Genomic DNA, 19,567 nt, shown 5'->3' with positions numbered 1-19,567 from the left:
TGAGAAATTTCCTTCCATTGTAAGGGGTGGAAAACAACCCTCAAAACACAGGAACAGATTTCCAAGGAGAGGTCCGGGAGACGCCAAGGCTGCCGCGCCGGCTGCCAGGTGGTGTTTTGGCTGAGCCTTGCTCCACTCCTTGCTCCACTTGGCATCGCAGCAGATGGAGACGTGGCCTTCGGGGGCTCTGCCTTCTGCTGGAAGCGGGCGGGGGGAAGGAGGGGCAATCATCTTGGAGAGTTTTTGGAGAACGGGAGAAGTCCCAGCAGATTGGAGGAGGGTCAATGTGGTCCCTACCTGTCTTCAAGAAGGAGACAAAGAGCGAGCCAAACAATGACGAATACCCAGTCAGCCTCATGTCGATACCAGGCAAGATTCTGGAAAAGATTCTTAAGGAAGTGGTCTGCAAACACTTAGTCAACACGGATTGATCATCCAATCCAACCTCTTTCCATGCAGGAAGATGCCATCCAAACCCTCCCGACAGATGACCATCCAGCCTCTGAATCTTGGAAGACACCCCCAAGAGGTCATCCAGTCCAACCTCCTGCCATGCCGGAAGACACCATTCAAATCCTCCGGACAGATGACCATCCAGCCTCTGAATCATACAATCCTCAAGTTGGAAGAGACCCTTAAGAGATAATCCAACCCAATCTCTTGCCATGCAGGAAGACACCATCCAAATCCTCCCGACAGATGACCATCCCGCCTCTGAATCTTGGAAGAGACCCCCAAGAGGTCATCCAGTCCAACCGTTTATCATGCAGGAAGACACCATCCAAAACCTCCCAAAAGATGACCATCCAGCCTCTGAATCTTGGAAGAGACCCCCAAGAGGTCATCCAGTCCAGTCTCTTGCCATGCAGGAAGACACCATCCAAACCCTCCCGACAGATGACCATCCAGCCTCTGAATCATACAATCCTCAAGTTGGAAGAGACCCTTAAGAAATCATCCAGCCCAACCTCTTATCACGCAGGAAGACACTATCCAAACCCTCCCGACAGATGACCATCCAGCCTCTGAATCTTGGAAGAGACCCCTAACAAGTCATCCAGTCCAGTCTCTTGCCATGCAGGAAGACACCATCCAAACCCTCCCGACAGATGACCATCCAGCCTCTGAATCTTGGAAGAGACCCCCAAGAGGTCATCCAGTCCAACCTCCTGCCATGCAGGAAGACACCATCCAAATCCTCCTGACAGATGACCATCCAGCCTCTGAATCTTGGAAGAGACCCCTAAGAGGTCATCCAGTCCAACCTCTTATCACGCAGGAAGACGCCATCCAAACCCTCCCGACAGATGACCATCCCGCCTCTGAATCTTAGAAACCCCTAAGAGGTCATTCAGTCCAACCTCCTGCCATGCCGGAAGACATCATTCAAATCCTCCCGACAGATGACCATCCAGCCTCTGAATCATAACAATCCTCAAGTTGGAAGAGATCCTTAAGAGATCATCCAATCCAACCTCTTATCATGCAGGAAGACACCATCCAAAACCTCCCAACAGATGACCATTCAGCCTCTGAATCATAGAATCCTAGAGTTGGAAGAGACCAGTCATGCCAGACTCATCTGGTCTCTTTTGTCAATAGAGTTACAAGCTGGGTAGATGCGGAGAATGCCGTGGATGGAGTGCATCTGGATTGCTTTTGACAAGGTCCCCCATGACCTTCTGGCAAGGAAACGAGTCCAATGTGGGCTAGGCAAAATTACGGTTCGGGGGATCTGTAATGGGTTAAGCAAACGAACCCAGAGGCCTCTATAGTGTCTAGAGTCCGGAAAGGCATGCTCCCCATGCTCTATTCTGCCTTGGTTAGACCACACCTGATTCTCCCCAACCCTGGAAAGAAGTGGCGAGGGGAGTGCCAGAAGCAGGGTTATGGGCCCAGTCCTGTTCAGGATCCTTATTAATGACTTTGATAAAGGGTATAGGGTCACAACCTGTGCTGGATGGGCAGAGGCGGCCCTAGGTAATTTTCAACGGTAAGCAAACAGTATTTTGGTGCCCCCCCCCCCCAACCAATCACTGCCATCTGTTGAAGATTTACAAAATGGAACTGTCGAGGAGAGTCTACTGAACAAGCCAGCACCTGCCGCATACCAGTACTGCCATCTGTTGAGGAGTTACAAAGGTGGAGGCATTACTTTTCATTCAGTGGAACTGTAGAGGAGAGTCTACTGAACAAGCCAGTACCTGCCACATATGTTGCTTAAGTCGTATTGATCTACCATCTGCGAAGTGTTCCATACTTCGCACTTTAACAACACAACCGCTCAATGCAAAGGCTTCCCGCCAAAATGGAACTGTAGAGGAGAGTCTACTGAACAAGCCAGTACCCGCCGCATACCAGTACTGCCATCTGTTGAGGAGTTACGAAGGTGGAGGCATTACTTTTCACTTTAACAAAACAACTGCTCAATGCTAAGGCTTCCTGCCCAAATGGAACTGTAGAGGAGAGTCTACTGAACAAGCCAGTGCCTGCCACATACCAGCCCTGCCATCTGTTGAGGAGTTACAAAGGTGGAGGGTTTACTTTTCATTCAATGGAACTGAGAAGGAGGGTCTACTGAACAAGCCAGTACCTGCCACATATGTTGCTTAAGTCGTATTGATCTACCATCTGCGAAGTGTTCCATACTTCGCACTTTAACAACACAACTGCTCAATGCTAAGGCTTCCCGCCCAAATGGAACTGTAGAGGAGAGTCTACTGAACAAGCCAGTACCTGCCGCATACCAGTCCTGCCATCTGTTGAGGAATTATGAAGATGGAGGCATTACTTTTCACTTTAAAAATGCAACTGTTCAATGCTAAGGCTTCCCACCCAAATGGAACTGTAGAGAAGAGTCTACTGAACAAGCCAGTACCTGCCACATACTAGTACTGTCATCTGTTGAGAGTTACGAAGGTGGAGGCAGTACTTTTCATTCAACCCTCGTAGATGGGGACTATGACTTAGAATCATAGAATCATAGAATCAAAGAGTTGGAAGAGACCTCATGGGCCATCCAGTCCAACCCCATTCTGCCAAGAAGCAGGAATATTGCATTCAAATCACCCCTGACAGATGGCCATCCAGCCTCTGTTTAAAAGCTTCCAAGGAAGGAGCCTCCACCACACTCCGGGGCAGAGAGTTCCACTGCTGAACGGCTTGAATTAGACTGGAGGTGGATTGGCTCGGATAGCATTGGCCTTCATTGCTGCAGCAACACACGGCTGGCTCAGGTTCAATTTAGCATCAATAGTAATCCAAAATGAGGGATAGTGGAGAATAGATGGGGACTATGACTTCTCAACACCTTGAATTAGACTGGAAAATAGATGTCGTGGCTAAGATCGCATTGGCCTTCGCTGCTGCAGCTCCACACTGCTGGCTCCGTGAATTGGAAGTGTATTGGCCGTGGTTGGTGGGAGTTATTGTCTTCCTGATTCCGACCTCTTCCGCGAAGCCATCTCTTCTGCTTTGTATTCCGGTCCATGTGCCCGAAGCGTGCGAGTGGAAGAAATAATGATTATTTCCCTTCTCCCGGCAGGCAGCGAAAGGGAGAGGATTGTGCCGGGAGCCGCGGAAAAGGCCCTCCTTGCGCCCGAGCGAAGGGTCTCCTAATCCGGCTGGTTCGATCCGGGTCGTTACGGGTCGCGGCGGAGGGATTAGAGGCGGACCTGTTGGCCGGCCGAGCGTCATGATCCCCTCAAATCCCTTTATCTCCCTCTTATTAGCCGCCGTCCTTCGGCTCCTTTGGCTGGAGCTCTGCCAGCTACGTGTTCCGGCAATGTCCTCGGATCGGCCTGTTTCCCGGCTATTTTTGGGTATAATTTGGCCCGCCGGCAAAACAAAAGGGGTTATGGTCCTCATCGGGGTGCGGCAACAAATTTCGGGCAATAGTCTACAGAAAGTGGGGGGAAACTACATCTCACAGGTTCGCCAAGGGCTTGTGAGGGTCTAAATCCATGCGGTAGCTCAAAAAGCCAACGGGATTTTGGCCTCTATAGTGTCTAGATCCCGGGAAGTCATGCTACACATCCTCTATTCTATTTTGCCTTGGTCGGACCGCTTTACCTGGAATCACACTGCATCCAATTCTGGACACTGCAATTGAAGGAGATGTTGACTCTAAGCTGGCATATGTCCAGAGGAGGGTGGCTCAAAGGTTCAAGGGCCGCTCCTCATAGGGCTTGTTCTCCAGACCCTTGATTATTTTAGTCGCCCTCTTCCTCTAGACACATTCCAGCTTGTCAACATCTCCCTTCAATTGTGGTGACCAGAACTGGACACAGTGTGATTCCAGGTGTGGTCTAACCAAGGCAGAATAGAGCATGGGGAGCATGACTTCCCGGGGATCTAAACACTATGGAGGCCCTCACCATGTCTCCTCTCAGACTCTCTTGTTTAGGCTAAACATGCCCAGCAGCTCTTTAAGCCGCTCCTCATAGGGCTTGTTCTCCAGACCCTTGATCATTTTAGTCACCATCTCCCTTCTATTGTGACTGTCCAGAACTGGACACAGTGTGATTCCAGGTGTGTTCTAACCAAGGCAGAATAGAGCATGGGGAGCATGACTTCTCGGGGATCTAAACACTATAGAGGCCCAAATCCCACTGACTTTTTTTGCCGCCGCATCACATTCCAGGCTCATGTTTAACTTCTTGTCCACAAGGACTCCCAAGATCTTTTTCACACGTACTGCTCTCGTCATGTCTCCTCTCAGTCTTCTTTTCTGAAGGGTAAACATGCCCGGCTCTTTAAGCCGCTCCTCATAGGGCTTGTTCTCCAGACCGTTGATCCTTTGAGTCACCCTCCTCTGGACACATTCCAGCTTGTCAACATCTCCCTTCAATTGTGGTGCCCAGAATTGGTCACAGTGTGATTCCAGGTGTGGTCTAACCAAGGCAGAATAGAGCATGGGGAGCATGCCTTCCCGGGAATCTAAACACTATAGAGGCCCAAATCCCGTTGGCTTTGTTTTTGCCGCCGTATCACATTGTTGGCTCATGTTTAACTTGTTGTCCACGAGGACTCCAAGATCTTTTTCACACGTACCGCTCTCGAGCCAGGAGTTGTAGGCCGTCATGTCTCCTCTCAGCCTTCTTTTCTGAAGGGTAAACATGCCCGGCTCTTTAAGCCGCTCCTCATAGGGCTTGTTCTCCAAACCCTTGATCCTTTTCTTCCTAAGTGGAGTACCTCGCATTTGTCCCCAATGAACTTCATTTTGTTAGTTTTGGCAACTCAACTCTCTCATCTGTGAAGATCGTTGTGAATTCGGCTCCTGTCCTCTGGAGTCTTGGCTCTCCCTCCCAATTTGGTGTTTTCTGCAAACTTGATGATCATTTATTTATTTATTTATTTATTTATTTATTTATTTAAAACATTTATATTCCGCCCTCCACTGAATCATTGACGATCCTGAATTGATCCCGAGTCAGTCAGTGCTGCAGCAACAAAAGCCAATGCCATTTCAGCATGGGTGAATCGAGCCATTGGAAGTCCTTGGAGAACTACAGATCCTTGGAGAACTACTGATCCCAAGCACTGAATCATTGACGATCCTGAATTGAACCTGAGCCAGCTAGTGCTTCAGCAACAGAAGCCAACGCCATCTCAGCCTGTGTTAAGCGAGCCATCAGAAGTCCTTGGAGAACTACAGATTCGTGGAGAACTACAGGTTCTTGGAGAACTACAGATCCTTGGAGAACTACTGATCCCAAGCACTGAATCACTGACAATACTGAATTGAACCTGAGTCTGTCAGTGCTGCAGCATCAGAAGCCAATGTCATTTCAGCCTGTGTTAATCGAGCCATTGGAAGTCCTTGGAGAACTACAGATCCCAAGCACTGAATCATGGATGATCCTGAATTGAACCTGAGTCAGTCAGTGCTGCAGCAACAAAAGCCAATGCCATTTCAGCATGTGTGAATCGAGCCATTGGAAGTCCTTGGAGAACTACAGACCCTTGGCGAACTACAGATCCTTGGAGAACTACTGATCCCAAGCACTGAGTTACTGACAATACTGAATTGAACCTGAGTCAGTTGGTGCTGCAGCAACAGAAGCCAATGTTATCTCAGCCTGTGTGAATCGAGCCATTGGAAGTCCTTGGAGAACTACAGATCCTTGGAGAACTACAGGTCCCAAGCACTGAATCACTGATGATCCTGAATTGAACCTGAGTCTGTCAGTGCTGCAGCATCAGAAGCCAATGCCATTTCAGCCTGTGTTAATCGAGCCATTGGAAGTCCTTGGAGAACTACAGATCCCAAGCACTAAATCATGGACGATCCTGAATTGAACCTGAGCCAGCTAGTACTCCAGTAACGGAATCCAATGCCATCTCAGCCTGTGTGAATCGAGCCATTGGAAGTCCTTGGAGGACTGCAGATCCTTGGAGAACTACAGATCCCAAGCACTGAATCATTGACGATCCTGAATTGAACCTGAACCAGTCAGTGCTGCAGCAACAGAATCCAATGCCATCTCAGCCTGTGTGAATTGAGCCATTGGAAGTCCTTGGAGAACTACAGATTCTTGGAGAACTACAGATCCTTGGAGAACTACTGATCCCAAGCACTGAATCAGTGACAATACTGAATTGAACTTGAGTCAGTCGGTGCTGCAGCAACAGAAGCCAATGTTATCTCAGCCTGTGTGAAGCGAGCCATTGGAAGTCCTTGGAGAACTACAGATTCCAAGCACTGAATCATTGACGATCCCGAATTGAACCTGAGCCATGTAGTGCTGTGGCAACAAAAGCTAATGCCATCTCAGCCTGTGTAAACTGAGTCATTGGAAGTCCTTGGAGAGCGACAGATCCTTGAAGTACTACAGATCCCAAGCACTAAATCATGGACGATCCTGAATTGAACCTGAGTCAGTCAGTGCTGCGGCAACAGAATCCAACGCCATCTCAACCTGTGTGAATCGAGCCATTGGAAGTCCTTGGAGAACTACAGATCCTTGCAGAACTACAGATCCCAAGCACTGAATCACTGACGATCCTGAATTGAACCTGAGTCAGTTAGTGCTGCAGCAACAAAAGCTAATCCCATTTCAGCCTGTGACGATCGAGCCATTGGAAGTCCTTGGAGAACTAGAGATCCTTGGAGAACTACAGATCCCAAGCACTGAATCACTGACGATCCTGAATTGAACCTGTTAGCCAGTGCTGCAGCAACAGAAGCCAATGCTATTTCAGCCTGTGTGAATCGAGGCATTGGAAGTCCTTGGAGAACTATAGATCCCAGGACTCCGTAGCCCTGAGCCTTGGGCAGTCGAACCGGGGTCAAACCGCCTAAATGCACCACAATGTGAGCCCATTGTGGTGCCTTTCGCTCCAGTAACTTCTCCTTGTTGTGATGCCCTTTGGCCCAAAGAACAACAACAAGTCCTGTGCCAACCTTGTGATTGCAATCCCCGCGAAGCCATGAAAAACCTCTTTGTGGGGCCTATAGGTTGGCCTTGTTTGGGAACATCAGAAGACAGCCTTGAGACCCCTTGCAGTATATAGGGCAGGTTGGAACTATTTTTAATTTTGCATGACTCTTAATTAATTAAAGCATCCCTCGGCTTTGCGAGAGGAGGCACATAGGCCCAACTCGACCGGAATTACAATGTTCGGGGCTGCGTAGGCTTTGAATATTACTGTTACTGCCCCCAAAGTCCCAGTTAAGAATGGGAAAAGGAACTCTTGACTGTTACAGTTTAGGAAAAGTAACTGTACTGTTATCATTTGGAAGAAGGAACTCTACTGTTATCGTTTGGAGAAGTAACTCCGATGTTATTGTTTGGGGAAAGTAACTCTACTGGGGAAAGTAACTCCTGACTTATCATTTGGGGAAAGTAACTCGACTATTATTGCTTAGGAGATGTAACTACTGGGAAGAGTAACTCTTGACATCATTTGGGGAAAGTAACTCGACTATTATTACTTAGGAGAAGTAACTACTGGGAAAAGTACCGCTTGATTTATCATTTGGGGAAAGTAACTCAACTCTTATTGCTTAGGAGAAGTAACTACTGGGAAAAGTAGCTCTTGACTTATCATTTGGGGAATGTAACTCGACTATTATTGTTTGGGAGAAGTAACTAATGAGAAAAGTAACTCATGACATCATTTGGGGAACATAACTTGACTCTTATTGTTTGGAAGAAGTAATTACTGGGAAAAGTAACTCATGACTTATCATTTGGGGAACGTAACTCAACTGTTATTGCTTAGGAGAAGTAACTGCTGGGAAAAGTAACTCATGACTTATCATTTGGGGAACGTAACTCCACTGTTAGTGTTTGGGAGAAGTAACTACTGAGAAAAGTAACTATTGACTTATCATTTGGGGAACGTAACTCGGCTGTTATTGCTTAGGAGAAGTAACTACTGAGAAAAGTAACTCCTGACTTATTTGGGGAACATAACTCGACTCTTTTTGTTTGGGAGAAGTAACGACTGGGAAAAGTAACTCATGACTTATCATTTGGGGAACATAACTTGACTCATTGTTTAGAAGAAGTAATTACTGGGAAAAGTAACTCGTGACTTATCATTTGGGGAAATTAACTCAACTGTTATTGCTTAGGAGAAGTAACTACTGGGAAAAGTAACTCATGACTTATCATTTGGGGAATGTAACTCCACTGTTAGTGTTTGGGAGAAGTAACTACTGGGACAAGTAACTCTTGACTTATCATTTGGGGAACATAACTCAACTGTTAGTGTTTGAGAGAAGTAACTCTGCTGTTATCATTTGGGAAAAGTAACTCTTGACTTATCACTTGGGAAAAGCAACTCTACTGTTAGCATTTGGGAAAAGTAACTCTTGACTTATTTGAAAAAGACAACTCTACTGTTATCATTTGGAGAAAGTAACTCTTGACTTATCATTTGGAAAAGGGAACTCTGTTCGCATTTGGGGAAAATAACTACTGGAAAAAGTAACTTAACATCATTTAGAAAAGATAACTCTACTGTTAGTGTTTGGAGAAAGTAACAACTGGGGAATGCAGCTTGATATCATTTGGGAAAAGTAACTACTGCTAGCGTTTGGGAAAAGTAACTCTCTGTTATCATTTGAGGACAGTAACTCTTGACTGTTATCGTTTGGAAAAAATGACCCTACTGTTGTCATTTGAGAGATGTAACTCTACTATCATTTGGGGAAAGTAACTCTTGACTGTTATTGTTTGGGAAAGGTAACTCTTGGCTGTTATTGTTTGGGAAAAGTAACTCTTGACTGGTATTGTTTGGAAGAAGTAACTCTTGACTGTTATCATTTGTGAGAAATAACTCTTGACTTATTGTTTGGGAAACGTATCTCTTGACTGGTATTGTTTGGAAGAAGTAACTCTTGACTGTTATTGTTTGGGAAAAGTAACTCTTGACTGTTATCCTTTGGGAGAAATAACTCTTGACTGTTATTGTTTGGGAAAAGTATCATTTGGAAGAAGTAACTCTTGACTGTTATTGTTTGGAAGAAGTTACTCTTGACTGTTATTGTCTGGGAGAAATAACTCTTAACTTATTGTTTGGGAAAAGTAACTCTTGACTGTTATTGTCTGGGAAAAGTAACTCTTGACTGTTATTGTTTGGGAAAGGTAACTCTTGACTGTTATCGTTTGGAAGAAGTAACTCTTGACTGTTATCGTTTGGGAGAAATAACTCTTGACTGTTACTGTTTAGGAAAAGTAATTATTGACTGTTACTGTTTGGGAGAAATAACTCTTGATAGTTATCATTTGGGAAAAGTAACTTTCTAAAGTAATAGTCATTAATTGTAGCTGATTTAAAGAACCCTGAATGCACGAGGCCCAAAAAGAAACTAAACCCGTATCCTTGGCTATTCCCCCACCATTGAACTCTAACCCAAGAACCATCAGAGTAATTAAAGAGTAACTAGGAGAGTAACTAGAGTTAACTGACAACTTCACAGGCAGAAAACTCTGGCATCATCTCTATTTTTCTCAGAGTGGATTTTTAACATCTTGGCTCGATGGAGAATCTAGTGCGGCTTGGAGACATATTATATAATCTCTGTTTTACCCAGTACAAGATCTCTCTTTGGCTGCATTCCCTTGCAACTCAGTCCCTGGAAAGAGAGAGTTTGCATCAAGGCACTGGGTACGCAGTTATTGGCGTTGCATTTCGACTGGGTTTGCAAAGTTCAACGGCCTTGGAAGAGATCTTCCCGAGGGCTTCTTTCCAAGGATGCCCGGCTCCTCTCCCACCGCAAAGGCCTCCTTCTCCGCCTCCGAGGCTCCAAAGCCTTCGCCTCAAGAGACGCCGTGATTCGCTATTGGGAAAGCAGGAAAGGAACATTAAGAGCTGTGGTTTCTGAGCACAGGCTGAATGGACATCTGTCGGGAGGGCTAGAGTGGTGCCTTGATACAGAATGCGGTCAGAATGTATGGCCCTTGGGGGTCCCTTCCAACTCTAGGATTCAATATAATAATAATAATAATAATAATAATAATAATAATAATAAATAATGGCATATCCAAGTGGGCTTAGATGGTCTATTCCTCCATGGCAAGAATAGGGTTGGACTAGATGACCTTTGGGGTCCCTTCCAACTCTAGGATTCAATAATAATAATAATAATAATAATGAAGAAGAAGAAGGAGAAGGAGAATAGGGTTGGACTAGATGACCTTTGGGGTTCCTTCCAACTCTGGAATTCAATAATAATAATAATAATAATAATAATAATAATAAGGTTGGACTAGATGATCTTTGGAGTCCCTTCCAACTCTAGAATTTAATAATAGTAATAATAATAATAATAATAATAATAATAATAATAGGATTGGACTAGATGACCTTTGGGGTCCCTTCCAACTCTAGGATTTAATAATAACAACAACAACAACAACAACAACAACAACAACAACAACAACAATAACAATAATAGGGTTGGATTAGATGGCCTTTGGGGTACCTTCCAACTAAGATTCAATAAGAATAAGAATAAGAATAGGGTTGGACTAGATGACCTCTGGGGCCCCTCCCAACTCTAGGATTCAATAATAATAATAATAATAGATTGTGGAGATGATGACATAATCAGGTGGGTTTGGCTGGTCAATTCCAACATGTCAAGAATAGGGTTGGACTAGAGGACTTTTGGGGTCCTTTCCAACTCTAGGATTCAGTAACAACAACAACAGATCATGAAGGTGATGCCATATCCAGATGGGCTTGGATGGTCTACTCCTATATGGAAAAAATAGCGTTGGACTAGATGACTTTTGGGGTCCCTTCCAACTCTAGGATTCAATAATAATAATAATAATAATAATAGATTGTGGAGATGATGACATATCCAAATGGGATTGGGTGGCCTATTCCTACATGGCAAGAATAGGGTTGGACTAGATGACTTTTGGGGTCCCCTCTAACTCTAGGATTCAATAATAATAATAATAATAATAATAATAATAATAATAGGGATGGACTAGATGACCTTTGAGGTCCCTTCCAACTCTAGGATTCAATAATAATAATAATAATAATAATAATAATAAGGTTGGACTAGATGACCTTTGGGATCCCTTCCAACTCTAGACTTCAATAATAATAATAATAATAATAATAATAAGGTTGGACTAGATGACCTTTGGGATCCCTTCCAACTCTAGGATTCAATAATAATAATAATAATAATAATAATAATAGATTGTGGAGATGATGACATATCCAGGTGAGCTTGGGTGGTCGATTCCTACATGGCAAGAATAGAGTTGGACTAGATGACTTTTGGGGTCCCTTCCAACTCTAGGATTCAATAATAATAATAATAATAATAATAATAATAATAATAGGGTTGGACTAGATGACCTTTGGGGTCTCTTCCAACTCTAGGATTCAATAATAATAATAATAATAATAATAATAATAATAATAGGGATGGACTAGATGACCTTTGGGATCCCTTCCAACTCTAGGATTCAATAATAATAATAATAATAATAATAATAATAATAATAGGGATGGACTAGATGACCTTTGGGATCCCTTCCATCTCTAGGATTCAATAATAATAATAATAATAATAAGAAGAAGAAGAAGAAGGTTGGACTAGATGACTTTTGGGGTCCCTCCCAACTCTAGGATTCAATAATAATAATAATAATAATAATAATAATAATAATAGATTGTGGAGATGATGACATATCCAGGTGAGCTTGGGTGGTCGATTCCTACATAGCAAGAATAGGGTTGGACTAGATGACCTTTAGGGTCCCTTCCAACTCTAGGATTCAATAATAATAATAATAATAATAATAATAATAATAATAATAATAGGGTTGGACTAGATGACCTTTAGGGTCTCTTCCAACTCTAGGATTCAATAATAATAATAATAATAATAATAATAGGGTTGGACTAGATGACCTTTGGGGTCTCTTCCAGCTCTGTAGCTTGGAGAGGCAGATAAGCACGATCCTCAAGCATAAGTACACATTGAGCGAAAGGCAAGGATGTCAACGAGAGGGCGCTTGTCACCCGCCATCCCGAAATGGCACAGACCAGAACCTGACCGGTTGCCGCATCGATTCCCGGCGTCCCGCTTTGACAAATGGCGTCGCCCTTCGCAGCCGGCAGCCAAGGAGAACGTGGGGAGACAGCCCGGCCGGGAGGAAGCATCCGCCAGGCAGTCAGTCATTCCCTTTGGTGTGACACCAACGAGGCGGAGAGGGTCAGCAGCCAGCCAGGCCCTCTCCGGGCTCACAAACATTGCTGGAGACTTCCAGGTCGGAATCGCCGTATGAGAGGGGACCCCAAGGGCCATCCAGTCCAACCCCATACTACCAGGCAGGGAGACACTACCAAAACACTCCCAAAAGAGGCTCAAACTATTTATAAAGAGAGAGAGAGAGAGTCCATTGCCCTAGTCCACAGCTGATCAGTTCTTAAAGCCAAGACATTTTTCAATGGATCCCAATTCCAATAACAGTGATTTGTGTTTTCTGGACTATTTCCCTATCTACCTATTTGAAGCATCTATCTATCTATCTAGTATCTATCTATCTGTTTGTTTGTCTAACTATCTACAATATCTATTTATCAATTCATCTATCTATTTATCAATTCATCTAGATAGACAGACATCTATAGTGTCTGTCTGTATCTATCTATCTATCTATCTATCTATCTATCTATCTATCTATCTATCTGTTTATCTATCTATGTATCTATTCATCTATCTGTTTATCTATCTATATACAGTATCTATTTGTCTATCTATCTATCTATCTATCTATCTATCTATCTATCTATCTATCTATCTGTTTATCTGTCTATTTATTTATCTGTTTGTCTATCTATCTACAATATCTATCTATTCATCTATCTGAGTAACTACAGTATCTTTGTCTATCTATCCATCCATCCATCCATCCATCCATCCATCCATCCATCCATCTATCTGTTTATCTGTCTATCTATTTATTCATCTGTCTATTTGTCTATCTATCTACAATGTATATCTATTCATCTATCTGTATATCTAACTACAGTATCTCTATCTATCTATCTATCTATCTATCTATCTATCTATCTGTTTATCCATGTATTTATCTATTCATCTATTGTTTATCTATCTATATACAATATCTATTTCTCTATCTGTCTATCTACAATATCTATCTATCTATCTATCTATCTATCTACCTGTGGTCTCTATCTATCTATCTATCTATCTATCAATCAATCTATCTATCCACAGTATTGATCAATATGGTATCTATCTATTTATTTATCTATCGACAGGATCTAGCTATTTATTTCTCTATCTATCTATCTATCTATCTATCTATCTATCTATCTATCTATCTATCTATCTATCTATCTGTTTCCCTCTCTGTCTATCTATCTACCTCCCTAACTCCCTATCTACCTACGGTATCTATCTATCTATCTATCTATCTATCTATCTATCTATCTATCTATCTATCTATCTTTCCAGTGTCAACTTATGCTATCGATTTATTTATCTATCTAAAATATCTATCTATATATTCATCTATCTATCTGTGTATCTATCTATCTATCTATCTATCTATCTATCTATCTATCTATCTATCTAATCTATCTATCTAGGTATCTGTTTATCTATCCATCCATCCATCCATCCGTCTATGTATCTGTCTGTCTATCTATCTATCTATTGATCGATCTATCAGTCTATCCATCTATCTATCATCTATCTGTCTATCTATCTATCTATCTATCTATCTGTTTATCTGTCTACCTATCTATCTACCTCCCTACCTCCCTATCTACCTATGGTATCTCTCTCTCTCTCTCTCTATCTATCTATCTATCCATCTCCCCACAGTGTCAACTTATGCTATCTATTTATTTATTTATCTATCTATATATTCATCTATCTGTCTATTTATATATCTATAGTGTCTATCTATCTTTTTAACCACCTATGTTATCTGTGTCTCTATCTATATGTTTATCTATCTACAGTATCTATCTATCTATCATCTATCTATCTATCTATCTATCGACTTTATGGAATGTATTTATATAGCTTCAGGATCTATAATATCTGACTATTGACAGTATTAATCTATCTGTCTGTCTATCTACACTATCTATCTATCTATCTATCTATCTATCTATCTATCTATCTATCGACTTTATGGAATGTATTTATATAGCTTCAGGATCTAAAATATCTGACTATTGACAGTATTAATCTATCTGTCTGTCTATCTACACTATCTATCTATCTATCTATCTATCTATCTATCTATCTATCTATCTATCGACTTTATGGAATGTATTTATATAGCTTCAGGATCTAAAATATCTGACTATTGACAGTATTAATCTATCTGTCTGTCTATCTACACTATCTATCTATCTATCTATCTATCTATCTATCTATCTATCGACTTTATGGAATGTATTTATATAGCTTCAGTATCTACAATATCTGACTATTGACAATATTTATCTATCTATCTACTGTTGATTGTTATATTATGTTGTAAACCGGGTTGAGTCGCCGGCTAGGCTGAGAAACGGCGGTATATAAATATAGCAAATAAATAAATAAATAAATAAATATCTGTTTATCTATCTATCTGTCTGTCTGTTTGTCTATCTATCTCTATCTATCTATCTATCTATCTATCTATCTATCTATCTATCTATCCACAGTATCTATCAACCTACAATATCTATGCAAAATGGCACTTCCTTTCTCTGAAATATGCTACCGGCTGTTAAGAATTCTGGGAGTTGAAGTCCAAAACACTTGGAGGGCCGAAGTTTGCCCAGGCCTGCTAGAGATGCTGATTGCAAGCTTCCCTTGCCATTTGCGTTGTGTTGGCAATTATTCTTTCCCTGCACCCTTTGCTTTATTTGCATCTTCGCTCTCTCGCTGGCTTCCCCTGCTAATTTTGCTTCTGCTTTCCAAGCGGCATCCTTATTATTTCTGTTTTCTGCTGCCCAGCGCCGAGAGAGGCGCACTATAAATCCCTTCCACGTCTTGGCTTGCCAGAGACGAGGCTCAGGAGGGTTCCTTGTCGCCTCCGTATTCTGGGCCTGAATTATTTATAGCTTAATTTCCGAAGCAGCCGCCAAAGCCGGGAAGGGATGTGGAGGTGGGCCGTGCCACGATCGCATTATGGGTCAAAGACTTCGGCCCTCCAGGTGTTTTGGACTACAACTCCCACAATTCCTAACACCCTACCGGGTGTTAGGAATTGTGGGAGTTGTAGTCCAAAACACCTGGAGGGCCTAAGTTTGCCCATGCCTGCTCTACATCAACACTATTCCCTTTCTTTTGGAATAGTATCTATTGGATGTTCGTTGGCGGTCTCCCCTCCAAGTACCGACCGGGGCCGACCCTGCTTAGCATCTGAAATTATGGCGATGCCCCGTCCCCACCTCATGAATTTCACTATCTTTTCATAGGGCCAGGGATTGCCAGAGTTGACTTTGTCAGTTCCAAAACCCGGCGGTCTCCCATCCAAGTGCTAACCAGGGTTGACCCTGCTTAACTTCCGAGGTCAGAGGCGATCAAGCATCTTCGGGTGGCGGTGGTTAAACACCAGGTTTATTCAGGCTTTTCGGCTATATTGAATGTCATATGGTTTCCTTGGGAGAGCCGCAGTAGGTTGTATTTGTTGGTCTCCCATCCAACTCCTAACCAGGGCCGACACTGCTTAGCATCCAAGATCAGAGCTTCCACCTTTAGGGTTTCGATGCGTCATGTTTTTAGATCATTTCGCCCAAGGAATGCAATTATCAGTTCAATTTCTATTTCAGGGTTGCCAACTGATCCCAACCCTTAAAGCTCCTATGCTTTTAAGAATTCTGATTTGCAGAAATTAACTCAGAGACAGTCATACTGGATGCAGAATAAAGTCCAAGGTGGGTCACAATGGCAAAATGATGAACCTTAGGAATGCAATATCAATTGGATTTCTATTTCAGCCACAATCAGGGTTGCCAACTGATCCAAACCCTTAAAGCTCCTCTGCTTTTAAGAACTCTGATTTGCAGAAATTAGTTGAGAGACCATCAGCTGGACTCAGAATGAAGTCTAAGATGGGTCACAATGGCAATGGATGGATGGATGGATGGATGGATGGATGGATGGATGGATAGAAGGATAGAAGGATGGATGGATGGATGGACAGATGGACGGACAGATGGATGGACAGATGGATAGACAGATAGACAGACAGACAGATAGGAAAATAAATGGATGGATGGATGGATGGATGGATGGATGGATGGATGGATGGATGGATGGGTGGGTGGGTGGGTGGATGGACAGACGGATGGATGGATGGACAGACGGATGGATGGATGGATGGATGGATGGATGGATGGATGGATAGAAAGATGGATGGGTGGATGGATGGATAGACAGACGGATAGATGGATGGATGGTTGGATAGATAGAAAGATGGATGGGTGGATGGATGGATGGACAGACAGACAGATAGGAAGATGGATGGAGGGAGGGAGGGAAGGAAGGAAGGGTTGATAGACAGACGGATGGATGGATAGATAGATGATAGATAGATAGATAGATAGATAGATAGATAGATAGATAGGTGGATGGACAGACAGACAGATAGGAAGATGGAGGGAGGGAGGGAGGGAGGGAGGGAGGGAGGGAGGGAAGGAAGGAAGGAAGGAAGGAAGGAAGGAAGGAAGGGTGGGTGGGTGGGTGGGTGGGTAGATGGGTGGGTGGGTAGAAAGATGGATGGGTGGGTAGAAAGATGGATGGGTGGGTGGACAGACAGACAGACAGATAGGAAGATGGAGGGAGGGAAGGAAGGAAGGATAGACAGACAGGAAGATGGTTGATAGATAGGAAGATAAATAGATGGGAAAGAAAGATAGGAAGGAAGGACGGATGGACGGACAGACAGACAGACAGGAAAACAGATAGACAGATCTCAACCCTCCAGGCTCCTGTGCTCTTAAGCTATGTTGACATGCAGAAATATGAAGTCCAAGGTGGGTCACAATGGCAGAATGATGAAAACCTTCAACCTCAGAAATGCAATATCAATTGGATTTCTTTTTCAGCCACAAACAGGGTTGCCAACTGATCCCAACCCTCCAGGCTCCTGTGCGTTTAAGCTATTTTTACCTGTAGAAATTAGAAAAAACTCAAGTCGGACCCAGAATGAAGTCCAAAGTGGGCCAATTATTGCAAACTCAGAAGGCAGAGGAGCAGGGGAGGGTATAAAAGTTGACAACCTGGTATTTAAAGTATTACGGGAATGACATTTTGACATTGTTCCAAAGCTGCACTCGATGCCAGCTTTGCCATGGAGAGACCCAAAAGGAGCACGATTACACCTCGCCGGCGTCTCATCCGAAGCGCCGTTCGCTTGCAAGAGCGTAATCCGGCTCTTGCAGATCTCTAATCCGATTCTATCATATTTCTAATCTGATTTAGCTGCCGTCCGCCACCTCTGCGACCTGGCTCACTTTCCCGACAGTACGCTGTTCTTTTCTGTCGCCGGATTGCTTTCCTCCTGTTCTTCTCTCTCCCGCTTTCTGGGAAAGCAATGAAGCAGCTGGAAAAGTCTCTAAAATTAGCCCGGCTCCGCTCGGAGGCACCGGAATATAATGTGGAGTTGATGAGAAGTAATATATTAAATTTACATTGAAGATGGCCCAAGGTAAGGATTAGATTGGCGTGCGGGGGGCTCTGGATTTTAATTGGCATAATATTTCATTTAATTACATTGTCTAATTTCGGAGCAAGGCCGTAAAATGTTAATGCGGGCAGGCGTTCTGGTCGTCTCGCCCTGTCAAGCCTTTCCTGATCTCTTCAGTGACAAGGTTTTAACTCCTCGGCGGGTGGCTTTGCACATGGGGCAGGGAGAAGATAGAGTAGTCAAAATGTCATTTCCATAAATAATTTGGATACCGGGTTGCCAACTTTTATACCAACCCACGCTCCTCCGCCTTCCGAGTTTGCAGCCATGAGCAATTAGGCTTACTTAGGACTAAATACTGGGTCTGACTTGAAATTTCTTCTAATTTCTACAGGTCACAATAGCTTAAGCGCACAGGAGCCTGGAGGGTTGGGATCAGTTGGCAACCCTGTTTGTGGCTGTAATAGATATCCAATTGATATTGCATTCCTAAGGTTGAAGATTTTCCTCATTATGCCATTATGCCACCTTGGACTTCATTCTGACAGGTTAGGGCTATTTCCCCCCTTGAGCCTTCTGTTGTTTCTCTTTGCTTTTTTTCTCATTATTTCTTGGTCACGAAGCGTGGTGGTGGTTTACGACCAATTCTTGATCTTAGATCCTTGAATAAACATATTCCACCAAAAAGTTTCGCATGGTCACTCTTGCTTCTATTATGCATTTATTGTCTAAAGGGGTGTGGTTTGCCACCATTGATTTGAAGGACGCCTACTTTCACGTGTCAGTTGCCCGGCACCATCATAGGTACCTCTCTTTTATGGTGCCTATAGCTTTAATGTCTTGCCATTTGGTTTGTCCTCAGCCCCCAGGGTTTTCACTACATGTATGTCTGTGGTAGCTGCTTTCTTACGCACGAAGGGTAAGAGTTTATTTCTATATAGACGACTGGGTGATTGTTGCCAGCCTGACTGTCTCTCAGCTAATTTATGCAAATCAGAGTGCTTAAAAGCATAGGAGCTTTAAGAGTTTGGATCAGTTGGCAACCCTGTTTGTGGCTAAAATAGAAATGCAATTGATATTGCATTCTTTAGGTTGAACGTTTTCATCATTCTGCCATTGTGACCCACCTTGGACTTCATATTTCTGCATGTCAACATAGCTTAAGAGCACAGGAGCCTGGAGGGTTGGGATCAGTTGGCAACCCTGTTTGCAACTGTAATAAAAATCCAATTGATATATCATTCCTTAGGTTGAAGGTTTTCATCGTTTTGCCATTGTGACCCACCTTGGACTTCATTCTGAGTTCAGCTCAACCGTCTCTCAACTAATTTCTGCAAATCAGAGCGCTTAAAAGCATAGGAGCTTTAAGGGTTTGGATCAGTTGGCAACCATGGCTGCGGCCGAAATAGAATTCAGAC

The 19,567-nt window shown here is 43.3% G+C and overlaps 1 protein-coding gene across 4 annotated transcripts in view; it reads left to right on the top strand.

Annotated features, from left to right (window-relative positions):
- SEMA6C (semaphorin 6C) overlaps positions 1-19,567 on the top strand; it is a 96,065-nt gene that overhangs the window by 16,099 nt on the left and 60,399 nt on the right. The window contains exon 1 of one of the 4 annotated variants that reach the window (XM_067472360.1): positions 17,952-18,170. The exons of the other annotated variants lie outside the window; for them this stretch is intronic. The gene's annotated coding sequence lies outside the window, so the exon portion shown is untranslated. Of the gene's footprint in view, positions 1-17,951; positions 18,171-19,567 lie in introns of those variants that run through there. 4 annotated transcript variants of the gene reach the window in all.

This window comes from Anolis sagrei, chromosome 12 (genome assembly GCF_037176765.1).
Source record: "Anolis sagrei isolate rAnoSag1 chromosome 12, rAnoSag1.mat, whole genome shotgun sequence".
NCBI classification, from domain to species: Eukaryota; Metazoa; Chordata; class Lepidosauria; order Squamata; family Dactyloidae; genus Anolis; species Anolis sagrei.
Note: the sequence above shows the minus strand (reverse complement) of the source record. Positions and strands in the feature narration are given on the sequence as shown.